The sequence below is a fragment of the Erythrolamprus reginae genome, chromosome 6 (assembly GCF_031021105.1).
Source record: "Erythrolamprus reginae isolate rEryReg1 chromosome 6, rEryReg1.hap1, whole genome shotgun sequence".
NCBI classification, from domain to species: Eukaryota; Metazoa; Chordata; class Lepidosauria; order Squamata; family Dipsadidae; genus Erythrolamprus; species Erythrolamprus reginae.
The window spans coordinates 37,320,179-37,345,600 of NC_091955.1; the positions used below are offsets into that span (position 1 = coordinate 37,320,179).

The window sequence follows — 25,422 nt, forward strand, 5'->3', positions numbered from 1 at the left end:
GCAGAAAATTATGGGATGGGGAATAAATCAATGAAACAAATGGCAAATTATTTAAAAAACGAAAAGAAAAATCTTGCATCTCTGCATTAAAGGATAAAAAAGGTATAATAAAACGTAGTAATGATGAATTGCAAAAAATAATGAAAGAGTTTTATGAAAATTTATATAAAAAAGATCAAGTCATTCTGCAAAACATAGAGGTTAAGGAGAAACTAATCGAATAAGACAAACAAATATTAAATGGGAAAATAACAAATGATGAAATTATTAGAGTTATTAATGGTTTGAAACCTAAAGCTCCAGGCCCAGATGGATTTATAGGGGAATATTATAAGACTTATGTGATTCACTTATTACCGTAATTGGAAAAATTATTTAATAACATACTTCAAACCTTTAATATTCCACAGTGATGGAAGACATCCGAAATTCTTACTATCCCAAAACCAGATCGGGATTTGTTAGATCCGGGATCCTATCGCCCCATCAGTTTATTAAATCAGGATTATAAAATATTTATGAAAATTATAGCAAATAGGATAGAGAGTATCTTACCAAAAATAATTGGTGAAGACCAATATGGATTTGTTAAAGGAAGGAAAATTTATGAACCAATTAGAAATGTTGTTAATGTGCTACACCAAAAAGAAATTATGCATCTTAAAGTTAGATGTGTATAAAGCTTTTGATAAAGTTAATCATCATTACCTGTTTCAACTTTGTAAAGAATTAAATATGGGAGAAAATTTCTGTCAAATGATAAGAGAAATTTATAAGGATAATACGGCCTACATTAGGGTAAATGGAAATAGAACAGAGAAAGTTAATATTCAAAATGAAACTAAGCAGGGATGCCCACTACCCCCCATGTTGTTCGCAATGGAAATCGAGGTTCTGGCAAATAAAATTAGAAATGATAAGGACTGGAAGGGTTACCAAATTGGAAAACTTGAATTGAAATTAAATCTTTTTGCAGACGATGCCATAATATTGTCTGAAACCCCCATTGAAATGATGAAAAAAATAATGGTTTTACTTCAGGAATTTAAAGACCAATCAGGTCTTTCAATTAATATTGAGAAATCAGAAATAATTTGTTTAAATAAAGGTCCTAAAGAGTAAATCGAGATACAAAAAATTTCAGGATTGAAACTAGGATGTAAAAAAATGAAATATTTAGGAATTTGGTTATTCAAAAACCCAAATAAAATTGCTGAGGTAAATTACAATTTAATATGGAAAAAAATGCAAAAGCAAATTAAAAAGTGGAAAGATAAGAGTTTGAGAAAAATGGCAAAAATAAGAGCTCTTAAAATGATGATTATTCAAAAAATGATGTATTTATTCCAAGTTTTACCAGGTACCTTTCCAGGAGCAAAATTAAGAGAATGGGATAACAAAATGAACTTTTGGATTGAAGGAAACAAAAAACCTAGAACAAGGAAACGATGGCTGATTGCCAGAGAAAAAGATGGAGGATTTGGGGTGCCCGAGTTTAGAATTATATAGAGAAGCATTTCAAATAGAAAGATTAATGGAATTACAATTATTGACAGAAAAGAAGTGGGTGAAACTTGAAAGGGAGATTAATAATATTAAAAATAAAGAGATCTTATTTAAAAAATGGAGTAAAATAAAAATCAATAGCTTAGCCGATCCCTTGAAAGCAGCCTTAGATATTTGGTCAAAATGGCAAAGGAAATTAGCACATAGGATTTCAAAATTATCAACGTTGCATGTTTTGAATATAAATAATGATGTTAACCTAGGTAGAGTTATAAAGGAATTAAATGATAAAGGTATAATGAGAATAGAACAATTATATGAGACAGACGGAAGAGTTAATAGAACTCGCTTCGAATGGTGGTTGGGCCAACAAAAATGGTTGCAGATTAATGCAATATGTAAATATTTAAATAAAAGTGAGAATAAAGAAGCATTTTTGAGAGAAGAAAACTGTCTAGAGAAAATATTAAAAGAAAAGATTAATGATTCAAAAGGACAGGCTAGTAATATTTATAGCATGTTATTACAAGTGGAAGAGGAAGTGATTAAAGGCCTAACAAGATATTGGCAAAATGAATTACGGATTAATGAAAGCGAGATGGAAGAAGTAGTAGAAAATATACATAAGATAAAGAATACAAGACTTAGAGAAATGAGAAGGAAAATTTTACATAAATGGTATTTCATGCCAGTAAAACTAGCACACTTCCAGAGGAAAGGGAAAGGAAATTGCTGGTATGGTTGCCAAATAAAAGGAGTTTTTATGCATATGCTCTGGGAATGTGTTGAAGTTCAAAAATTTTGGAAGGAAGTACAGAATGAAATAAATAATATGCTAAACGTTAATTGGATAATTACAAAAGAATTAGCAATACTAGTTAAATATGGGGAATTACGAGAATTTAAAGAAATCAAAACAGCAGCTTTGGAAAGCGCTCAAGCAGTAGTGGTATTAGGTGGAAAGATAGCAATAAATGGACAATCCAGAATTGGTACTGGTACATGGTGGACCACATCCACTTTGAAATTATGGAAATAAGATTAAATAACTTTGATGAAAATAAATTGGAGAAGCTGATGGCACGATGGAATAAGGTGAAAAATTATATCTTAAGTAGAATTTATGACGACAATGTGAAAAATAAATTCCAATCACTTTTTGTATGTAAAGAAATGTAAACTGAAGCTAAGGAAGAAATTGAAACTTATTGTAAATAATATAACCCCTTAAATGGTGGTGGGTTTTTATTGGTGTTGGGCACGGTTTTTTTAAAGTATTTTTTGTTTGTTGTTAATTTAGTAAATAAACCAATTAATTTTTTTTTAAAGAATACAACATATATATGTACAAAACGAAACAAACAAAACAAAAAATCGATTAGTTAATCATTTGATACATATCTATCAAGAACATCTTATAATGAATATATTCCACGGCTAATACAGACGGTAATATGAAAAAACTGGTTTCGGTTATTCACTTAATTCACTATTTTGTTGTGCTTTCAACCGATTAAAATCCATCATAGGTATAATAATATATTTCTAGTATATCAAATCATTCATAATTTATCTCAATTTTTTTAAATAATTATAAAAATTTATTCCTTTTTGCATATATATTATCTATTTCATATAAATATCTCATTTTTATTTTTTTCTTGTTTTTAACCATTTGTAAAAGTCGTTCCAAGTCTTATAATATTCGGAGTCTTCTTTATTATTTATTTTATGTGTCATCATATCAACTTCGGCACAGTCCATAATTTTTTTAACTAACATAGAATCATCTGGGAGGTCTTTATGTTTCCAATATTGTGCAATTGAAATTCTAGCTGCTGTCAAAATATGTAACGTTTAAATAGTATTGTTTCTTTCCCATCTTCTGATCTATAATGCCTAATAAAAATGTTTCGGGTTTTTTGTTAATTTGAGTTTTAGTCAGTTCCTCTATCCAATTATGTATTTTATTCCAGAATTTCCTAATTTGTGGGCAGGTCCAACATATGTGAAAATAGGTCCCTGCTTTTTCGTTACATCTCCAGCAATTTGGCTTTAGTAGGGGATACATTTGTGCCAGCCGTGCTGGGGGGAGATGCCACCTACAGTACATTTTATAGATATTTTCTTTGTAGGCGACCGATTTGGTTAGTTTATAATTCTTGTTCCAAATTGTATCCCATTTATCTGGATCGATGTCGTATTCAAAGTTTTTATGCCAACTTTGAATATTTCCTTTTAAATTATAGCTCTGCGTTTTGTGTTTTAACAAAAAGTTGTATATTCTAGTAATCATTTCTTTTTACCTAATATTATCAAATCCAACTCTGATTTCTTTTTTAACATTCCTCTTTTCCTATTATCTTCTTCATATTTTGCTTTTATTTGCATTAGTGGCCACCAATCAATTTTAATTCCTTCGCTATCTAATTGTATATTTGTTTTTAATTCTCCTCTTTCATTTAGTAAGTCATAATAGGTAATTAATTTTTTAGTATCAATTGTGTTAGGATGCATTATGGCTTAAATTAGTGAAAACCATCCAGGAATTTGAAGGTAGTGCTGGTTTTTAATTCTCCACTGCACTTGGAAGGAGAGTCCAACAGGGGTAATTTACCAATCCTATTGGAAGAGACTGAGTTAAAAATTTACATATTAATTAAGTACCGCCCCCTTGTAGTCACTACCAGTACAAGGCCATGCCATTTGGCCTGTCATCGGCACCCTGGACCTTTACAAAACCTTTAGACGTATTGACCGCCAATCTCCGAGTTCAATCCATCCGGTTGATGGCCTATTTGGACGACATAATTATACTGTCCAGGTCCCCGTCAAAGGCGAGGGAAGACCTGGCAGTAACCATACAGACACTGGAGGCTCACAGCTTTACCATCAACAAGGAAAAAAGGCAAATTTCTCCCACTACCAGATTATTACACCTGGGGTCCATCATAAACACGCTTTCAGGCACCATATCGCTCTCTCCAGAGAGACAGAACAACATACACCAATTGATTTGCAGCATTCATCACCAAAGGTGGGTCCCTCTACCATTGCTCTCCAAAATATTGGGGACCCCGGTGTCTGCCATAGGCATCGTACTGTAGGCCAGACATCACATCCAGACTCTTCAATGGTTTCTACTTCCCACACAAAAGATCAAAGTGAGTCATTCTCACAAGTGGGTCCACGTGCCTTGAGAGGTCAGAGAGTCCTTGAAGTGGTGGACATCCCAAGCACTATGTAGGGGCTGTCTATTCCACATACAAGATCGTGTCATCCTTATAATGGATGCCAGACTTTTGGGATGGGGTGCTCACATTGGACCTCACATGACCCAAGGCCTCTGGTCTGCAGAAGACCTATCACCGGTCAATATCAACTTCCTAGAACTCAGGGAAATGTTCCTGGCCCTCCAATCATTTTCTCATCTAGTTCAGGGCAGACACGTGTTGGTGTTAACAGACAATGTCGCGACCAGAACCCATCTGAACCACCAGGGGGGCACGAGGTCACACTGTCTCATGAAAGAAACTACCAACCTTTTCGAATGAGCTGAATCTCACCTAGCATCATTGACAGCAGAGCATATTGCCGGAACCAGCAATACTCAAGTGGACTGGCTGAGCAGAGCTACCCTGGATCCCTCAGAGATTGGATCCAGAACTATTTCAGCAAATAATCCACAGATTCGGGATTTCACTGGTGGATCTCTTTGCAAGCCACCAAAATGCTCAGCTTCTAAGATTCTACACACGCTTTCCAGAGCCGGGAGCAGAAAGAGTCAACGCTCTACTATCCCCTTGTCCTCCCGGATTTCTATATGCCTTCCCTCCAACAAGCCTCATGCAAAGAGTAGTGGACAAAATTCTGCAGGAACAGGCGGAACTGGCCACGACGCCTGTGGTTCTCAGACCTTGTGGCACTATCAGTATCACCTCCGTGGAGAATCCCAGATCAGGACATTTCCCTCAGCCAGGGAATCCTATGACATCCAGATCCCTAGTGGCTTCAACTGACTGTCTGGCACTTGAGAGGAGCAGACTAAGACACCTTCATTTACCGGAGAAGGTAATCGCCACGATGCAGGCCGCGTGACGTCCATCAACCTCCAGAATATACCAGGCGACATGGGTGGCTTTCTGTGAGTTTTGTGACAAACATCAACTTAACCCTAGAGAGGCATCGGTGATTCCCGTCTTGGAATTCCTACAAGCGGGAATGGAGCGAGGCTTGGCTCCTAATACTTTGAAAAGACAAGTGATGGCTCTTTCAACCATGATACAGGTATCAGAGGCATGCTCGTTAGCCTATCACCCATGGGTGAGGGATTTCATACGAGGCGCCTCTAACAAACATTCCCCGCCAGTTCGTAGGTTCCCGTCATGGGATCTTTCCCTAGTACTCAGGTCACTGACGAAGCCTCTGTTCGAGCCCCTGAGATCAATCTCACTTCGTTTGCTATCCATTAAGACAGCCTTTCTTGTGGCAATAACGTTAGCACGCAGAGTGTCAGAACTATCGGCACTATCTATTCGACTGGATCTTTGTATCATCTATCTGGATAGAGTTGTATTAAGACTGGATCCCACCTTTATACCAAAGGTGAATACTACTTTCCACAGGAAACAGGAACTAGTACTTCCGGATTTCTGCACGCATGGTAACCACCCGACGGAGCTAAACTGGCACAAAATTGATGTCAGGCAAGCACTGAAGATTTACATTAGGAGGTCTGAGCCATTCAGAAAGTCTTTTCACATCATAAGATGGGACTTGGAGTGTCCTCAAAATCCATCAGCCGTTGGCTTCGAGACTGCATTATTGAGGTTTACAAAGCAAGTGCCCAGGTTCCGCCATTGGGAAGCACAGCCCACTCGACTCAGAGTGTGGCTACGTCAGCTGCATGGTCAACACAGGCATCCATCGAGGACATTTGCCGAGCAGCGACCTGGGCAGCTCCTTCAACATTTATCCATCATTATAAATTGGACTCCTTGCTTCAGCGGAGGCAGCATTTGGTAGACGAGTTCTACGAGTGTGTTCTCCTCTGATGACCCTGACACGACCTTCTCCCTCCCATGGGCCTTAATCCCATGATGGACTCTCCTTCCAAGTGCAGTGGAGAAGAACCATTGTACCTACCTGAACTGTCTTCTCGATGCACTGGAAGAAGAGTCCAAACCCACCCGGCACTGTTATAGTTCAGGGACGCCGGAGTTTTGGGTTCAGTTAAGTTATATGGTTGTTGACAATAAAATTTGGTTATCCTTCTTACATTGTCTTCGTTTTTTAAACTGAGCTCATGGGGACTACAAGGGGGCAGTACTTAATTAATATGTAAATTTTTAACTCAATAGGATTGGTAAATTACCCATGTTGGACTCTCCTTCCAGTGCATCGAGAAGACTGTTCAGGTAGGTACAACGGTTCTTTTTGTCCATATCTCATTTATGACATTTCTAATTTTATGTGTTTTAAAATAAGTAAATATTTTATCTTTTCCATCCATGAGAAATGTGTGCAAACCTAGATGTAAATCGTGTCCTTCAAGCAGGAGAAGTCTTTTATCCTTCAGAGTTATCCATTCCTTGAGCCAAACTGTTATTGCTGCTTGGTGGTAGAGTTGAAAGTCAAGGAGTCCAAAACCCCCATGGATCCTATTATCCTGTAGATAAGACAGTCTAATTCTTGGCCTTTTCCTTGCCCATACAAAATTTGTTATAATTTTATTCAATGTTTTGAAATATTTTCTATTTAAATTAGTTGGGATTGTTTGAAAAAGGTACAATAGTTTTGGAAGAATTACCATTTTGATTGTGTTGGCTTTTTTAGCCGCTGCTGCACATTGCTGGCATGTTATCTACCAAGACTCCAAGATCTCTTTCACAGTCACTACTGCTAAGTTAGGTTCCTCCCAGTCTCTATGCGTATCCAGTGTTCCCTCTAAGCTGCGCGGATGCGCAGCCACGCACGTGTTTACAGACCTCCACGCAGCAGTTTCCAACTGCCTCGCAGAGGTAGTAGACCGGACCGGTAGCCGACTGACCAGAGCCAAGGAGCGTGAGAGGTGTAGCGGCCATTGCAGCTGGGGCTGCTTTTGTTCAGTCGGGCGGACTCCCACTTCACGCGCCCTGCTGCTGCCCCTTTGGATCGTCACCTTCGGGGTACGTGCCCGACGGGGAGTTTAGAAAAGCACATGCCGGAACAGGTCTGAGAGGGCGCCGGGTATCTCGGATTTTCAGCCAAGCGCTCTGCGAGGCGAGCGAGGCTGCACTGCCTCGAATCGGGTGCTGGGGCAGGAAGGGTTAAAGCAGTTGCCTTTTGTGAAGGGCTGTTAATCTTTGTTGCTGGCAGAATATGCCGGGGGTGGGGAAGCGGCTACCTCACTGGGGCGGAGGGAGAAGAGAAGAGGGGTGGCAATTGCCGAAGGGTTCCGACTGGGAGAAGGGCACTTGGTAAGCCCCAAGGGCTCTCTTAAGGAGGGGAAAGTGCACTGCTTTTTTTCTTCAGCTGCTCAAAGTCTATTAAATGTAAGCCTTCTGCCAGTTCTTGGGCTTTTAGACTTTCCTCAAGCCAGGAATTTGGAAGAAATACCATCCCCCCTTCCCTCCCTATTGGCTCATACAGAGATGGAGGCAGAGGGGAAGAGGGGAGGAGTGAGAGGGGGAGGGAATGTGAGAGAGAAAAAGAGAAAGAAAAATGAGAAAATGATGGAGGGAAAGAATGAGGGAGAGGAAAAAGAAACAAATGAGAGAGAAGGGGAGAGAAGAAAAAAAGAGGGAGAGGGAAGAGAGAAGTGGAGAGTAGGGAAGGACGGAAGAAAAGAAGGAGAAATGGAGGGAAGAAGGAAGGAAGAAATGAATGGAGGGATGGAGGAAGGAAGGACTTTTTTGTGTGTGCGTGTGTAATTTTTTAAAAAAAATTCTCTCAACATACATTCAAATAATAAATTAGATGGTACATTTTCCATGAATAAAATGTGGTATTTTGTTAGTAACTAATATCAATAATCAAAAAAGTTGCAAAAAGGTTTTTTTTCTAATTTTGTCATCCAGTTACATACTTTTCTTTTAATTAAATTCCCTCCTTAATATTCCTTCAAAAAGTACACCACCAATTATATTTCTAACTTATTAACCATTATGCCAAAGTGCTTCCTTCTTTGTTCATACATTTTTCTATAAACCAAGAAAACCTTCTACAGTGATCCCCCGGTTATTGCGTCCCCGACCATTGCGAACAGGGTAATTTGCGATTTTTGAACCCGGAAGTCAAAACACCATCTGCGCATGCGTGCCCTTTTTTTTCTATGGGCACGCATGCGTAGATGGCGCCCGGCAGATCAGCTGCTGGGCGGCTTCCCTGGGTCTTCCCCCTCTTGCTGGCGGGAGGGCGAGCGGCGGGCATCAGCAAGGAGTTTCCCCACCGCCCACGCAAACTCCTCGCTGCCGCCCGCCCTTCGCCCGCCCACGCCGTTCATTCTCGCCGCTTCCCACCTGAGTCCTGAAGCGAATTTGCTTCAGGACTCAGGTGGAAAGCGGCGAGAGCGAGCGCTAGCGAACGGCTTGTCCGCCGCCCGCTCGCGTGTCCCGCGCCCACGCCGTTCATTCTCGCCGCTTCCCACATGAGTCCTGAAGCGAATTCGCTTCAGGACTCAGGTGGAAAGCGGCGAGAGCGAGCGCTAGCGAACGGCTTGTCCGCCGCCCGCTCGCGCGTCCCGCGCCCACGCCGTTCATTCTCGCCGCTTCCCACCTGAGTCCTGAAGCGAATTTGCTTCAGGACTCAGCTGGGAAGCGCGAGCGAGCGGCGCCAGCGAACGGCTTGTCCGCCGCCTGCCTGCCCGCTAGCGAGGAGCCGAAGATTGGGGGCGGCGCGGCTGTTTTAAAACGTCGCCGCCGGCATGGGGGGCTTCCTAGCAGCCCCCCAAACCTGGGTTGGGGGTCCGGGGGGTGCTGGCAAGCCCCCCATGCCGGCGGCGATGTTTTAAAACAGCCGCCCCGCCCCCAATCTTCGGCTCCTCGCTAGCGCTGCGGAAGTAAAAACACCATCTGCACATGCGCATATGGTGTTTTTACTTCCGCAGCGCTACTTCGTGAAAACCCGCTCGTTGCGGGGGGTCCTGGAACGGAACCCTCGCAACGAGCGGGGGATCACTGTATAGCCAATCAGATGTTAACAAAAAAAATAAAAACAAAACATAAAAGTATACGAATTTCAGACTTCTTCCCCCCTCTAAATAGCACATTTACCTAATCCCAAATTTAAAAATTATTTCAACCCATCTAACATTTAGCCAATTAATACTTATCTACATTTCTTACTTAATTATTAATCTTAAATTTTAGCCAATTTGAGAAAAGGAAAAAAATTCTAAATATTCTCTATTTTCAATCAATTAAAAATCATTAATATCATTAATCTCCCCAACAATTCTAAATTCAATTCCATTTATGCATTAATCCAAATCAGTATCACCTACATATCTTATTATAGTAATCAATACTTCTAACTTTATTAAAACAAATCAGCAATTCCTAAATTCATATATCTAAATAGAAAAAATAATTAAAGTTAAAAAAGAGCAAACAAAACAATACTCCAAGTTTAATCAACCCTTCTCAAACTCCAATTTCTTTAATTTGAGCAGAATTTTGAACTGAACTCTTTTCTTTTTTTATTGTTTTGTATCCCCTTTTAATTCTTTTTTCCATTTTATTCTTTCTATTCTTCCTTCTAGGACGGAAGGACTTTGTTAGAAAAATAAAGGGGTTATTGGATCAAACTTTGGACACTTGACAACATAGTTATGATAATGGCAATGTCCCAGGGTTATGTGAACATCTTTTGGGATCTTCTGACAAGTAACTGCAGGGATTCACTTAACAACTGTGGCAAGAAAGGTGGTAAAGTGAGGCAGAACTCACTTAATAACCGTCTTACTCGGCAGATAGAAATGTTGGCCTCCACTGGGGTCAGAACAGAAGTCAAGGATTATCTGTCTGACCAGTGCACTCTTTTAGAAGCAGATCAGGAGTCCATTTTGAAGCGCCACAGAAAACATCTAGGGGGGAAGGCAGGTTGTCTTCGGCTTATATCGGTTCATTTACTGACTGTTCAAAGTTGCAACGGCCCTGAAAAAAGTGGCTTTTGCCCCTTTTTCACACTTAGGACCTTCGCAGCAGCCTGATGATCGCTGGATCAAAACCTGTCTGCCATTTTATATTTATGACTATTGCTGTGTGTCCTGAGGTCACGTGACCCCCTTTTGTTTCTAACCGAACCACGCCTAGGCATGAAAATGTGCTGCTCAGACATTATACTGTTCCGCCCCTACAGAAAAAAAATTAGAGGGAACAGTGTGCATGTCTAGGATTTTTTTTACCTAGGTGAAGGACTTTACTTTTCTTGATGTTGAACATCATTTTGTTAGTTTGGGCACACAGTGTTAATCTATCTAGGTCCTTTTGTATTTTGAGTCTATCCTCTAGGGTGTTGGCTACCCCCGCCAGCTTGGTGTCATCTGCAAATTTGATTAGTTCCCCCTCTATTCACTCATATCGGTTATTAGTGAAAATGTTGGAGAGCACAGGGTCCAGGACTGAACCTGGTTGCTCCTGCCTAGCTCCTTCCATGTGGATTTGGAGCCATTGAGGACAACTCGTTGGATGAGGTTGGTCAGCCATCTGTTTATCCATCTACATAATCTACCCCATTTTTTCCTAATTTGTGGATTAGGATATTGTGATCTACTTTATCAAAAGTTTTACTGAAGTCCAAGTATATTGGGTCTACAGCATTGCGTTGGTCTACTGATTTGGTTATGGTGTTGAAAATGATATGAGATTGGTTTGGCATGATTTGTTTCTGACAAACCCATGTTGGCTGTTAGTTTATTATCTTGTTTGTTTCTAAGTAGTGGCAAAGCTGTTTTTAAATTATTTTTTCCAGTATTTTTCCAGGTATAGAAATCAGACTTATTGGTCTTTAGTTTCATGGGTCTGTCTTTTTTCCTTTTTTGTGGATGGGTGCTACATCGGCTCGTTTTCAATCTTCCGGTAGCTCTCCTGTGTTGGTAGATAAAGAGTAGTGGTTCCCCGATGATGTCTGCCAGTTCTTTTAGGACTCTGGGGTATAGTCTGTCTGCTGCTGGCAATTTGTACTCATTGAGATCCCACAAGTGGTCCCTTTTTATGTTTTTATTTATGTTGAGTTCAGTTCCATGGCTGTTTTTTGCAGCTGTGTTGCAGATTAGTTGGTTGGTGGTTCCTTTTTGTGTGAAAACTGATGCGAAATAGGCATTGAGCAGCTGTGATTTGCTTCTGTTATCTGCAGTTTCTTTACGGTCTTCATTTTTTAGTGTAGCAACTGTTTCCTTGATTTTCTTCTCGTTGTTTATGTGCTGGAAGAAGCTTTTTTTGTCATTGACTTTCATTGCAAGATATTGTTCGTGTTGGGCCTTTGCTGTTCTTATTTTTTGGTTGCAGATTCTGGCTGTTTGTTGGAATTCTGCCTTGGTTATGTGTCCTTTCAATTTTTTGCATTTGACTTTTTTTACCTTTTAGGTTATTGGTGAGGTCTTTGTTTAGCCTTGTTGGTTTCTTTTTAGTGTTCTTGTTTAGTGTTCTTGTTTTTCATAGGGATTATGTTGTTTTGGGCATCTATGTTTGTGTTTTTTAGGGCCTCCCAAGCTTCCTGTGTGGATTTATCCTTTAGAACTTCCTTCCAGGAGATCGTTCCCAGATTGTTTCTGAATTTATTGAAGTGCACTTTTCTGAAGTCTGGGAATATAGTGGTGTTGGGTCCAGCAGTTAGTGATTGCAATATATTGTATTTTCAGATGACATGGTCACTTTCATCCAACGTCCCTTCTACTTCAATTGCTTCTCGCAGGCAAGCCCTAAGCCAGGTGAGGGATCCCTGCTGGTTACAGAGGGATCCCTGTTGCCAGTGTCCCTCCTAGTGGACGTGCGAGCCCTCACTGAATCCTCACACCCCGGGGCTGGTTACAGCTTCGGTGGCACCCCTTTCTAATACCAGGCCTTTTCTTCTGAATCGCGTAGTGGTGCTGCGCAAGGCCGGCCTGCGATTGGCCTGATAAGGAGCCGATCGCTCTTACCTGTAGCGAGCCATGACGCAGGCTTAAATTCCAGCTCCTTAAAATGCCGCTGTAGTTTTTTTAGCGCTGCACCAACACCCTAAGTTAGGCCCGATATTGGCCCTAATTGCTGGTGGCGCAGCAGGCGCGGGCCCGCTCCTAATTACAGGGTCTCCTGGCAATTTTCTTAATAGGCCCTCATTCAGCCTAAGGGAAGCCTCTTGCCTTCCTGCCATTCCTGGGCCCAGTTGCTCTCCCCAGGAGGAAAAGAACCCCCTTTAGGGTTTTATAACTTGACCATCGGAGCAGTCCCAGAGTTATTTGATTCAGGCCTTGACCAGCTGAGACCTCTGGCCCCTCCTTGGGCCTACCCTAGGGCTTCAGTCCTCTTTCAGGCCTCTTGGGACGCCTAAGCCTCTGGCTTAAAAAAGGAGAATAAACAATATCATTTATACTACAGGAGTTTCCCCTTCTGGGCCTCCTGGTACAATTGAGCTAGGCCTAAATTTGAGAGTAGTACCAAAGGGTAAGATTCAAATAGACAAACAGTCTTTATTCAATTCTCCCCTTACCACCTTACAGATTGACCACAGGGGAGTGTTCACTCCTTTTCCCCTCCCTTCCAATCTCCTCTTGCCTACATGGCAGATAATTCCAAGGCGGGGCGGGGGGGAGAGAAACAAGAAAACCAATAGGCCTCTCCAGGAAGATCCTGACACCATCTCTACTATTCCTGAGAGTAATCCAATCGCTCAGTCCTCCAGAGCAGAGAAGCACAGAGACCGAACCCTTCAGCGCATTAATGAAAGAGCGGCTAGGGCCCTCTCTCCTTCTCCAGCCAGGAATCCGGAACCGGCTTCCTCTCCCGCTACCCCATCGGGGGCTAACCCCCCACTAGCTGCCATCATCTGGGGTCCAGCGGGCCTACCTAATCAAAACCCCAACTTGGCAATCCCTAGACCCCAAATTCCTCTTTCTCCTACTATCCTGATTGCTCCTCCGGTTCCCCCTACAGGATAAATGCAGCAGACATCACAACCTCCCCATCAGCAAGAAGCTTCTCTTGTCTCTCCTCCGGTCTTCGACCCTGTAGCCGTACAGAAGTGGATCGAGTCAGCAGTCCAAAGTAGCATGGCCTCCAGTATCAGCAACCTGATGTCTGTCCTGCCTCCTAGACCAGCAGAGGCCCCCCAGTGGCCCCTCTACTTCAACCCTCCCTGTCTTTAAGACCCATTCAGGGGTCCTGGTCCGACTCTTCCAACGAAGACTCGGATTCTTCTGACAAGGAAACCCCAGAGGAGGTTAATGCTGGGCTCTCAGGAAACGAAGGAGCTACCCCAGCCTTACCCATATCAGCAGCTTTGTTTCTGATGGAGCTGTTCTCCACCATATTGTTGAAGGCTCGAACCGCAGCAGGCCTGACAGCCCCTCCAGCTCAGGTTCAACCTTCAGCTACGCAGGTGGAAACCCTGTTCATACCTTATATGGAGGAACAGAATGTTGTGCCGGCTCCTCCCTTCTTTGTAGAAACCGTCATGAAACAATGCCTGAATCCCGGGGCAGGTCCTGCTCCTTCCAGCTTAGAAAAAAGATTCTTCAATTCAGCTTCAAAGCTCTCATCTTTTCTGGAATCTCCAGCAGTGGACATCCCAGTCCCAGCCTTGCACTCTTCAGAGACCCTTCCAGGAAAAGCAGATGAGCTTCTGAAGGCAGAGGACCGAAAGATTAACCAGGTCCTACAGAAAACCCACCAAGCCTCAGCTTGGGCAATTAAAGGAGCATCTTCATCCTCCTTCTTTGCCAGAACCATGCTGATCTATATTAGACAATTACAGGAGCATATTTCAGCCTCTGACATTACGGCTCAGCAGACTTTGAACAAGCTATTTGCCTCCTGCCAATTGCTATCTGACTTGACCCTCTACACTTCCACGTTTGCAGCCAAAACCATGGCCTCCTCAGTGGTGGCAAGGAGGATGACCTGGGTCAAGAAATGGCAGGTAGACATCAAGCACAAGTGGCGATTCGCATTGGCAGAGTACAAGGGAAAAAGCCTCTTTGGTGACGTCCTCGAGCCCTTTCTCATTGACTCAAAGGACAGGAAGAAGATCTTACGTTCGAGCCAAAAGAAGACCATCCAACATCCTTCCCTGTATTTTTGCCGACCCTTTCGTCAGACAGACCAATCGTTCTCCTACTACAAGGGTCCATCTCAGTCGAATTACAAGATGCACAATGCCCAAGACAAGACTTCAAGAAGTAGAGGGACCAAGCGACCCTTTCAGGGGTCCACCGGAAATCGCCAAGGACAAAGAGGTAGGTGGTAGATTCCCTCCTCCTGAACTGTCTTCAGTCCCAATAGGCTGCCACCTGGCCAAATTTGCCTCCCATTGAACCTCCACCTGCTCATATCTCTGGGTCCTCAACATCGTTACCCACGGCTTACACTTAGAATTCATCTCCATGCCTCCCTCTTTCTTTATCTCCTGTTCTGAATCTAGGAACCCCTCCAAAAGGGCCCTCATGGAACAGACTATCCAACACCTCCTGGACATCCTGGACATCCAGCCTGTCCCTCCTGATTTTCTAGGACAGGATTTTTATTCTATTTTGTTTACTGTCCCTAAGTCCTTCGGAGGTTGGTGAGCAATCTTGGATTTAAAACGCCTTAATTTCTTTTTGAAATACCATAAATTCAAGATGCACATCCTGAAGACCATCTTAGCTTGAATCAGAAAGGGCGACTTTATGTCCTCCCTAGATTTAACGGAGGCGTACCTCCACATTCCGTTTGCTGGGGAACACTGCAGGTTTCTCCGCTTCTCTTATGCGGGCAAGCATTTCCAATATTGAGCTCTTCCCTTCGGCCTTTCCTCAGCCCCTCGTGTTTTCACGAAGGTCCTGTCTGTCTTAGCAGCCCACCTCAGATCCATTCCCATCTGAGTCCAGTTCTATCTAGACGACATTCTTGTGTTAGCCAGCTCCTTTAACCAGGCTAAGGCCCACCTCCAGATCATGACCGAAGTCCTATCAGCCCACGGCTTTTCAGTTAACTTCCAAAAAAGCCAACTCACTCCTTCCACTTCCATCCTTCATTTGGGCACAATCATAAACTCTTCCGAGGGTCTAGTCACTCTTTCCCCTGAGCAGATAAACAGTATTAGGGAGTTGGTCTCTCAAGTCCAGGGCGATCCTTCCCCCCCCTCTTCCCTCCTCCTTACTTGGGAAGATGGTATACAGTTTCTCCATAGTTCCCTGGGCCAGATTCACTCCCGAGACCTCCAGTGGTTTCTCCTCCCCTTCCAAAAGTTGGGTCAGGCGCATCTTCCAAGATGAACCCATCTTCCCTCACAGGTCAGAAGATCCCTCGTGTGGTGGAAGTTCAGAGCGATTGAAGAAGGCACCTTGTATCGAGCCTCCCCAACCATAACAATCACCACAAATGCCAGTCTGTCGGGTTGGGGAGCCCACTGCCACAACCAGCAAGCTCAAGGCCTTTGGAACTCAAATCAAGCTTCCTGCTCAAATCAACTGGCTAGTCTTTCTAGCCCTCAAGAGTTTCAATCATCCCATAATGGGACAGGATGTCCTTATCAGGACCGACAATATGGCCACCAAGGCCCACAACAACCGGCAAGATGGCACCTGATCCAAGACCCTGATGTCAGAAGCCAAGAGAATCGGCCTTTGGGCGGAGAGACATTTAACCTCTCTCCAATCAGAACACATCTCGGGAACAAACAACATTCAAGCAGATGCACTCAGCAGGACAACAGTGGACCAGGCACAATGGAAGTCTTCCACCGGATATTGAACAGGTTCAGCAAACCACTGGTGGATCTATTTGCCTCTCCTCACAACAAACAGCTCCCCTGCTTTCTCTCCCGCTTTCCCTCCTGGGGACCTTCATTGCCCTGGCTGAGGGGATTGCTCTATGCCTTTCCCCCCCCCAATCCTTCCCCAGGTCATCCACAGAATCCTGGAGGAACAAGTGGGGGTCATCCTGATAGCTCCTTTCTGGCCCAGGCAACCCTGGTTTGCAGTCTTAAAGATCTTGTCGGCAGCGGAACCATGGCATGTTCCAGTGGAACCACAGCTTCTCTCCACCCGGATCCAGGTTGGTGCCACTTGACCACCTGGCTTTTGAGCGGAGCGTCCTGAGGAGCCAGGATTTCGACAATGAAGTTATTGACTACATCCACAAAGCACGAAAACCATCCAGGGAGCACATCTACTCCTCAACTTGGCGGACCTTTTGTTCCTGGTGAAACTCGCAAGGACTCTGTCCCATTCACATCTCTCTTTCTAAGGTCCTCAGATTCCTGAAACAGCCTGGATAAAGGACTGTCTACAAACACCATCCGCTGACAAACTGCAGCCCTCTCCTCCATCATTGCTTGCGACAACTGGACCTCACTTGCTCACATTCCCCTAGTATCCAGATTCCTCAGGTGTGTCTCTAACGTCCACCCCCCTGTCATCCATCAATTTCCCACTTGGGATCTCCCTGCATTCCCTGACAGAGCCGCCCTACGAACTTGTATGGGAGGCCTCTCTTCGCTTCCTTTCTCTCAAGGTAGCATTTCTTATAGCCATCACCACAGCCATATGAATCTCCGAGCTAGCAGCCTTATCAGTCAGAGAAGATCTATGCCTTTCCCACCAGGATAGAGTAGTCCTCCGTCCTGATCCATCTTTTATTCCCAAAATCAACTCAACCTTTCATAGAAGCCAAGACATCATCTTGCCCACCTTCTGTGCCCAGCCATCTCACCCATCAGAACATAGATGGCACACACTAGACGTTAAGAGAGCATTCTGTATTTATCTCAAACGAACACAGCCTATCAGACGAACTGAGGCGCTGTTTGTCTTCTTCTCGCCTCAAAAGATTGGCCTCAAAGCCTCCTCCTCTACCATTGGTCAATGGATAAGGGGTGCCATCGCCAAGGCCTATGACATAGAAAGCATTCAGAGACCTCTGGGCATCACTGCTCACTCCACTAGGAGTGCAGCCACCTCAGCGGCTTGGGCCACTCAATGCCCATTGGAGGAACTATGCAGGGCAGCTACCTGGACCTCCCTCACTCCTTTCATTTGTCACTACAAGGTCGACAAATTTGCTTTGATGCAAGCTGCCTTTGTCAGAAGGGTCCTTCAAAGGATAGTAGAGCACGTGGGGTAATCCCTCCCTCAGGACAATAACTTTGACATGTCCCATCCTGACTGGCGACTTCCCCCTCCAGAGAGAATAACCTATACCACGGTTTTTCAAAAAATATTAATTAAAAAAATACTTCGCAGGTTTTTTTCCTATACCACGGTTTTTCCTACCCGATGACGTCATATGTCATCGCCAAACTAATAATTTTTGCAAATTAAAAAAAAAAATATTGTTAATAAATAATTATGTTTATAAATATCAGGATCACTAAGTGCCTTATTCAATGGTGAGTACCAGTAATAATGGTGAGTAAATGGTTGTTAAGGGAATGGGAAATGGTAATTTAGGGGTTTAAAGGGTTAAGGGAAGGCTTGTGATACTGTCCATAGCCAAAAATGGTGTATTTACTTTCGCATCTCTACTTCGCAGAAATGCGACTTTCGCGGGCGGTCTCGGAACGCATCCCCCGCGGAAATCGAGGGAACACTGTATATAGTTCAAAAAATTTTGTTTAGACAATTTAGGAGTCTAGGTTGTGCTGCCACTACGAGTCAACGTTTTCACTTCATCATCAAAACTGGGCCTGTGGGCGGTACTAGCATATTTATATTTTTCATGACTCGGACACACCTCTGACAAGTGAGTACAACCCATCCTGACTGGCGACTCCCTTACCAAGAGAAAGAGCGTATCAGGTGAGTCAACACTCATTTTAGTTGTTTGTGTCTGATTCTGGGTGGACATTTTTTATCCTGCAGTAGATTTGTGGGCTTGACTTGTTCCCCTTCCTTATTTTCTTCGTTATTCAGTCTCTTCATTTGGTCACCCACCCCTATTGGTCCTTGTTTAAAGCCCTCCTGATAAGATGGCCTAGTCGGTTTCCTAGAAGGTTCTTCCCAGCTCTAGTGAGGTGTAGCCCGACCCTTGCTAGAAGTCCTTCTTGGAGATTTTGTAGGGTGAGGTCGAGGAAACCAAAGTTATTTTGGTGACACCATCTCCTTAGCCAATAGTTTATTTGTGGGATTTTGTGTTCTCTGGCTGGGTGTCATCCTCTTGTGGGTAGGATGGAAGAAAAAAAAAACCTGTACACCTATAGTCCTAGTCTCTCATTATTGCAAGTCTTTTCCTGTGTCATTTGTTCCCTTATGGATCACCAGTAGGGGGTTGTAATCTGTGGGTTTTATTATTTTGGTTAGGTTTTACGTTATGTCAGAGATTTTAGCTCCATGGAGGCAGCACACCTCTCTGGTTTAATTGTCTTGTCTGCAGATGGTAGGTTCAATTACCCTGAGAATTAAGTCACCAATCACCAGCACTCTCATTTTCCTTTTGATTGGGTTAGTGTGGGGGAGTCTCTTTCTTGGTTGCGGTGGCACCTGGTGGCACTGTTTTATTGTGCTTTCTTTCTGGTTATTCTTTGTCAATTATCTGTGGGCTCTCTGGTGTTAGGAGTCCTAGGTATTTGTTGCTTGTAAACAGTGGAAGTGGGAGGGTTGGAATTGGTAGCAGTTTTTTATTTGGTTTGTTTTTCCTTTTTTGTGTGACACATGTCCATCCGTTTTCATCCTCTGGGGGGATTGGTTCTTGAGGAAAAATAGAAAACCTAGAGAAAAATCGCCATGAAATCACTTCCTTCCTTATCATTGTGTGTGGTTGGTTTGTCTTCCATGTGTCTGGGTGGTTGCAAGGTGGGTGTGGGAGAGTAGAATGAGAGAAGTTGTGCTTTTAGTTTGTTAGGTTCTTTTGTAGGGTGTGTGTATGTATTTTGCAAGATGAGTTGAAGTGTGGTGGGAGAGCTGTATCCTGGTTGGGTAGGTTTGAGTGTTCAGTTATATGATTCACTACATTTCTCCTACTCTCTCTTACTCAAACTCATAGTTCTAAGCCAGTTGCTTTTCCCCAGCCTCTGTAAATTCAAACTGATTGGAGAATGGCAATTTCCCTCCTTTCTCCTCCTCTTCTTATTCAAACTCACAGTCCTCTGGCAGTTGCTCTTTCCCCAACCTCTGTAAATTCAAACTGATTGCACAATATAAAGGACATAACTGTCAACCATACCGTTGACTTCTGCAATGTGAGACTTTGTGTTACGTTTTCTATATCAGGTACATCTTATTTCTATATTTTGTTTTATTTTAAGATTGTTTTAATTTAATTAATGTCATTTAATTTAATCTCATATAATTCTTTGATTTTCTGTGCATTGTCCACTAGTGGCCGATATCTTATAGTTTAGCCTCTGGTTTGCTTATTTTTCGTCATTCTGAACTGTAATTTGTCTTCATTTCAGGTTGGAGGGTGAAAAGCTCGGTTGTTCTTTTTTCAGATTTTTAAAGAATTTGTTTTGTTTGAGCCATTCATACCATTTTTCCCCAGGCTGTGTAGAAGTCTAATTTGTTTTTATCCTGTAAATCGTAAGTCATTTTTGTTTATTTTGTTTATTCTGCACATTCAAGTACTTTAATTATAGTATACAGTGGTACCTCTACTTAAGAACTTAATTCATTCCGTGACCAAGTTCTTAACTAGAAACATTCTTAAGAAGAAGCAATTTTTCCCATAGGAATCAATGTAAAAGCAAATAATGCATGCAAACCCATTAGGAAAGAAATAAAAGCTCAAAATTTGGGTGGGAGGAGGAGGAGGAGGAAGAAGAGGAGGACAGTCGCTGCCAAAGGAAGAAGGTGAGGTGAGAGGAATAAAAAAAATCCAAAACTTTAAGGCTTTAAAAAAAAGAGAGAGGGACTCTGAGGCGGCAAGGAGGAGCACTGGTCATTTGACTGGGTGGACATAGCCAAGTTGAAATTACTCATGTCAATGGGTGCTTTTCCCAGCGCCTCCCCTCCTAGCTCCTCCTTGTCACACCCGATCTCAACCAGCCTCAGTGTATCTATAGTTCTGTAAAAATGTTGTTGACTTTTTTCGACTTTATTATCTGCATCTAGATACTACACATGTACTTTCATGGACTATTGAAAGCAGGAAATGGCTCACATTCTTTGTCCAAGAGTATGATAGGCAGGTCATAAAACAGGATGTTGAGGGGCTGCTAGAAAGAAGTGGGTCAATGTATTTTCCAAAGCAGCAGAAGGCAAAACAAGAAGCAATGGGTAGAAACTGAACAAAGAGAGAAGCAACCTAAGGAGAAATTTCCTGACAGTGAGAACAGTTAACCAGTGAAACTTCTTGTCTCCAGAAATTCTGGGTGTTCCAACACTAGAGGTTTTCAAGAAGAAACTGGACAGCCGTTTCTCTAAAATGGTATAGGGTCCCCTCCAAATTCCCTTGTAAGCATTATTCTGACACCTTTTCCAGGCCCTCCGTTCAGATTTGGCATTCTGTTTTCCTGCCTTGAGCAGGGGGTTTGACTAGAAGACCTCCAAAGTCCCTCTCAATTCTGTCATTCTGTTATCCCTGAGCTAAATAGATAAGACCCTTATTGGGACCCTCTCTTTTGCTCCCTCTGGACTAATGAAATAAAGAGCTGCATCTAGACGTTGCTTTTAATAAGATTTATAGAAACCTGCAGTTGAATGCTCTTCATGTCTCCTTACCTGGAGACCCAATTTCATTTGGAATTTAATCCCAGTCTCATGGCCCTTTTAGCACTTCTCCAAAATGCACCCCCAAGAAGCCCTCTCTCTCTCTCTCTCCTTCCCTCTCCCACATAGAGATTTGATTGGATATCTCTCTCCCACCCTCCTTCCCTCCCTCTCTGCTTTAGGCTTAGAAAATCTGTCAGTGCTGTTCCACATTTGGCAATGCTTAAGGAGAATTAGGGGCTAGGGACACTTGACATTCTCCTCTCTGCTGCAGTTGAGGCTGTCAGAAAGACTTTGGCAAGCAGACAATGCCTTTTCCTCAGCTTCTCAGCACTAATGCGAGATGTAGCTCTACTGTCCAGGACAGACAAAGCCTCTCATTTTGTACAAACCATCTGCTGACAGTGGATACACAATTGTGGGTGGTGTGGTGGGTCCATCCAGGACACAGAAGTTCTGTCAGTAGCCTGGCAGCCTGGCTTGAGCAATGATTTTTTTAAAAAAAATATTTTCCCTACGGGGAGCTATTGAAATGGGAAGCATGCTTCTGCCTATATAACTAGAGGGAGACTCTCTGTCCCACAAAAAACCATGGCTTGAAGACTGCTCCTATGCCATGCCCTGCTGCCTTCCCCAAACACCTCCCCCCATTGCAAATGCAGTGTGCTGTTTCAGTGGGAAATGCCTGTCATACAAAAAATCCCACTCACTCATCTCTTGCTGGCAGGCTGACTAATTGGGTGAGAGGAGAGGCAGAGAAGCTGGAGGGAAGTCGATCAGCACCCTCCAAAAGAAGGGGGCTGAGGGAAAGTGTATGTGCTAGAGCATGCTGCAGGTGCCCTCGCTCACCCATTTACCTGGCTTTCCTCTGTGGTCCAGCTCAATTCCGAGGACCAGGAGATGGAGGAGTACTGGCATTGCAGGCCAGTGTTCTTACCATATGAGTCTGAGAGTGAGAGTGAGAGACTGAGGAACCACCAGAGACCGTAGAGCCCCTAATTAGGGTATTTTCTGAGTCAGAGGATGATGGGGACTTTGAGGATCAGGACCCCCTATTAGGTGCAAGAATAAGGATCAGATCCAGACATGAATATTTGTCTAGAAGGGGTTATTGGCGTTGATTAGATCTATGGGACATTTAGCCACACCTTGGCAGTATATAAGGACAGGTTGGTGGGAAAAGGAGTATGGCAAACAACATTCAGCAATGGAGGACAATGCCAGAGGTCCTTCCCCCCAGCCTTTGCCCAAAGCCTGGTGCTGCACCAGGAGGCTGAAGTTGGAATTTCTTCCCCACATATACCTTGGCAATGGGACTGTTTCTCTCTACCCCGCTTTGCAGATGCTGGATCAGGGGGACGGATCTAGCTTTACTACTCATTGCAGTTAGGAATCTTAAGGCTGAGAATGAATGTTTGTGTTGTAGCCAGCTCCTAGATCAGCCTCCTGCAAACTCAATTTTTCAAGGAGCCTGAACAAACTTTGGGCATCACTTGCTGAAGTAGAGGGTGGTCCTGGAGCTAATAGGTGGCCATGCTAAGTACATGAAGGACCCCATCATGAGTCCTGGTGCCTCAGCAAGCAAAACTTCAATTAGGTTTCTAGGAAAACGATGGAGTTTGTAGGCCGCTAGCACCCAGATTGGCTGCAACACAAGCGTTCATTCTCAGTTTTATTTGAGATTCATAGCAGCAATGGATAGCAAAACTGACTCCAGCCGTGCCTTCCAGCTCCTAACAAAGGATTGCCTTGGCCATGACCAGCTGGTACAAATGTACCAGGATGAAGGCTGGGCCGTGCAAAGGCAAGTTGTGCTTCACTCCTGCACACTAAGGCCATCACTACTGCTGTGTTGGCCTGCCTGTACCAACCTCTCTTGATGCCACAGCACCATCTTTAGGATCCACAGTCTCAAAGATTGCAAGGCAAGAGAAAAGGTGGCCACATGTCCTGCCACTGCCATTCCAGAGGGTTGCAAGGGGGTATAAAGATAAAGGTTCACTCATTTGCTTTGCTCTGCTGCCTCTGCTGGCTTTTCTCAGCTCTCCTTGTTTTGCAGTCAGCTTTTCATTTAGGGAGCTGTGTGGCAAGAGATAAGGCATTTCATTTCACTTTGCAAGAGTGGAGTTGGGACAGCAAAGCCAGCAATGCTTCGGCCTTCCAGCTGGGACAACAATTTTTCGCTGATAAAATCGCTCAGATCCAGGTGGACCTTGACTCCAATTGGATAACAGAGTCGACTGACAATGAGTCAGTCGAGGTGACTGGGGCACGTACTTGTCCACCTGTCTGGGAAGAGTTTGATCTGGTGACACCTGATGAAGTGGACAAGCCATTGGAGCTTTGAGTTCTGCCACCTGCTTACTGGATCTGTGTCCCTCCTGGCTGGTTTCGGCCAGCAGGGAGATGACACAGTGCTGGGTCCAGGAGATTGTCAACGCCTCCTTGGGGAGGAGTCCTTTCCGGCTCCTTATAAGGGGGCATGTGCGTTTCCTCCTCAAGAAGCCTTCCCTGGACCTAGCCGTGCTTAATAACTACCATCCAGTCTCCAACCTTCCCTTTATGGGGAAGGTTGTCGAGAAGGTGGTGGTGCTCCAACTCCAGTGGTCCTTGGAAGAAGCCGATTATCTAGGTCCCTGGCAGTCTGGATTCAGGCCCGGCTACAGCACGGAAACTGCTTTGGTTGCGTTGATGGATGATCTCTGGCAGGCCCGGGACAGGGGCTTGTCCTCTGTCCTGGTGCTTCTTGACTTCTCAGCGGCTTTCGATACCATCGACCATGGTATCCTTCTGCACCGACTGGAGGGGTTGGGAGTGGGAGGCACTGTTCTCCAGTGGTTCTCCTCCTACCTATCCGGTCGGTCACAGTCGGTGTTAGTGGGGGTCAGGGATCGACCTCGAGGTTACTCCCTTGTGGGGTGCGTCAGGGGTCGGTCCTCTCCCCCCTGCTATTCAATACCTACATGAAACCGCTGGGCGAGATCATCCAAGGGCATGGGGTGAGGTATCATCAGTATGCGGATGATACCCAGTTATACATCTCCACCCCAAGTCCAGTCAACGAAGCAGTAGAAGTGATGTGCCGGTGCCTGAAGGCTGTTGGGGTCTGGATGGGTGTCAACAGACTCAAACTCAACCCGGATAAGACGGAGTGGCTGTGGGTTCTGCCTCCCATGGACAATTCCATCTGTCCATCCTTAACCCTGGGGGGGGGGAATTATTGACCCCCTCAGAGAGGGTCTGCAACTTGGGCGTCCTCCTCGATCCACAGCTCACATTAGAGAAACATCTTTCAGCTGTGGTGAGGGGGGCGTTTGCCCAGGTTCGCCTGGTGCACCAGTTGCGGCCCTATCTGGACCAGGACTCACTGCTCACAGTCACTCATGCCCTCATCACCTCGAGGTTCGACTACTGTAATGCTCTCTACATAGGGCTACCTTTGAAAAGTGTTCGGAAACTTCAGATCGTGCAGAATGCAGCTGCGAGAGGAATCATGGGCTTCCCAAGGTATGCCCATGTTACACCAACACGCCGCAGTCTGCATTGGTTGCCGATCAATTTCCGGTCACAATTCAAAGTGTTGGTTATGACCTATAAAGCCCTTCATGGCATCGGACCAGAATATCTCCGGAACCGCCTTCTGCCGCACGAATCCCAGCGACCGGTTTGGTCTCACAGAGTTGGCCTTCTCTGGGTCCCGTCGACTAAGCAATGTCGTTTGGCGGGACCCAGGAGAAGAGCCTTCTCTGTGGTGGCCCTGACCCTCTGGAACCAGCTCCCCCCGGATATCAGAGTTGCCCCCACCCTCTTTGCCTTTCGCAAGCTCCTTAAAACCCACCTCTGTCATCAGGCATGGGGGAATTGAAATTTCCCTTCCCCCTAGGCTTATAGAATTTATACATGGTATGCTTGTATGTATGAGTGGTTCTTTAAATTGGGGTTTTTTAGATTATTTTTAATATTAGATTTGTCTACATTGTATTTTTATATTGTTGTTAGCCACCCCGAGTCTTCGGAGAGGGGCGGCATACAAATCAAATCAAATCAAACCAAAGCAAAAAATAAATAAATAAACAAACAAACAAACAAATAAATAAATTAAATGTCTGCTC

The 25,422-nt window shown here is 44.0% G+C and overlaps 1 protein-coding gene across 4 annotated transcripts in view; it reads left to right on the forward strand.

Moving 5' to 3' along the window:
* The window catches only part of CNTN1 (contactin 1), a 760,044-nt gene that overhangs the window by 147,810 nt on the left and 586,812 nt on the right, over positions 1–25,422 (forward strand). Inside the window, exon 1 of one of the 4 annotated variants that reach the window (XM_070755543.1) lies at positions 6,896–6,923. The exons of the other annotated variants lie outside the window; for them this stretch is intronic. The gene's annotated coding sequence lies outside the window, so the exon portion shown is untranslated. Of the gene's footprint in view, positions 1–6,895; positions 6,924–25,422 lie in introns of those variants that run through there. 4 annotated transcript variants of the gene reach the window in all.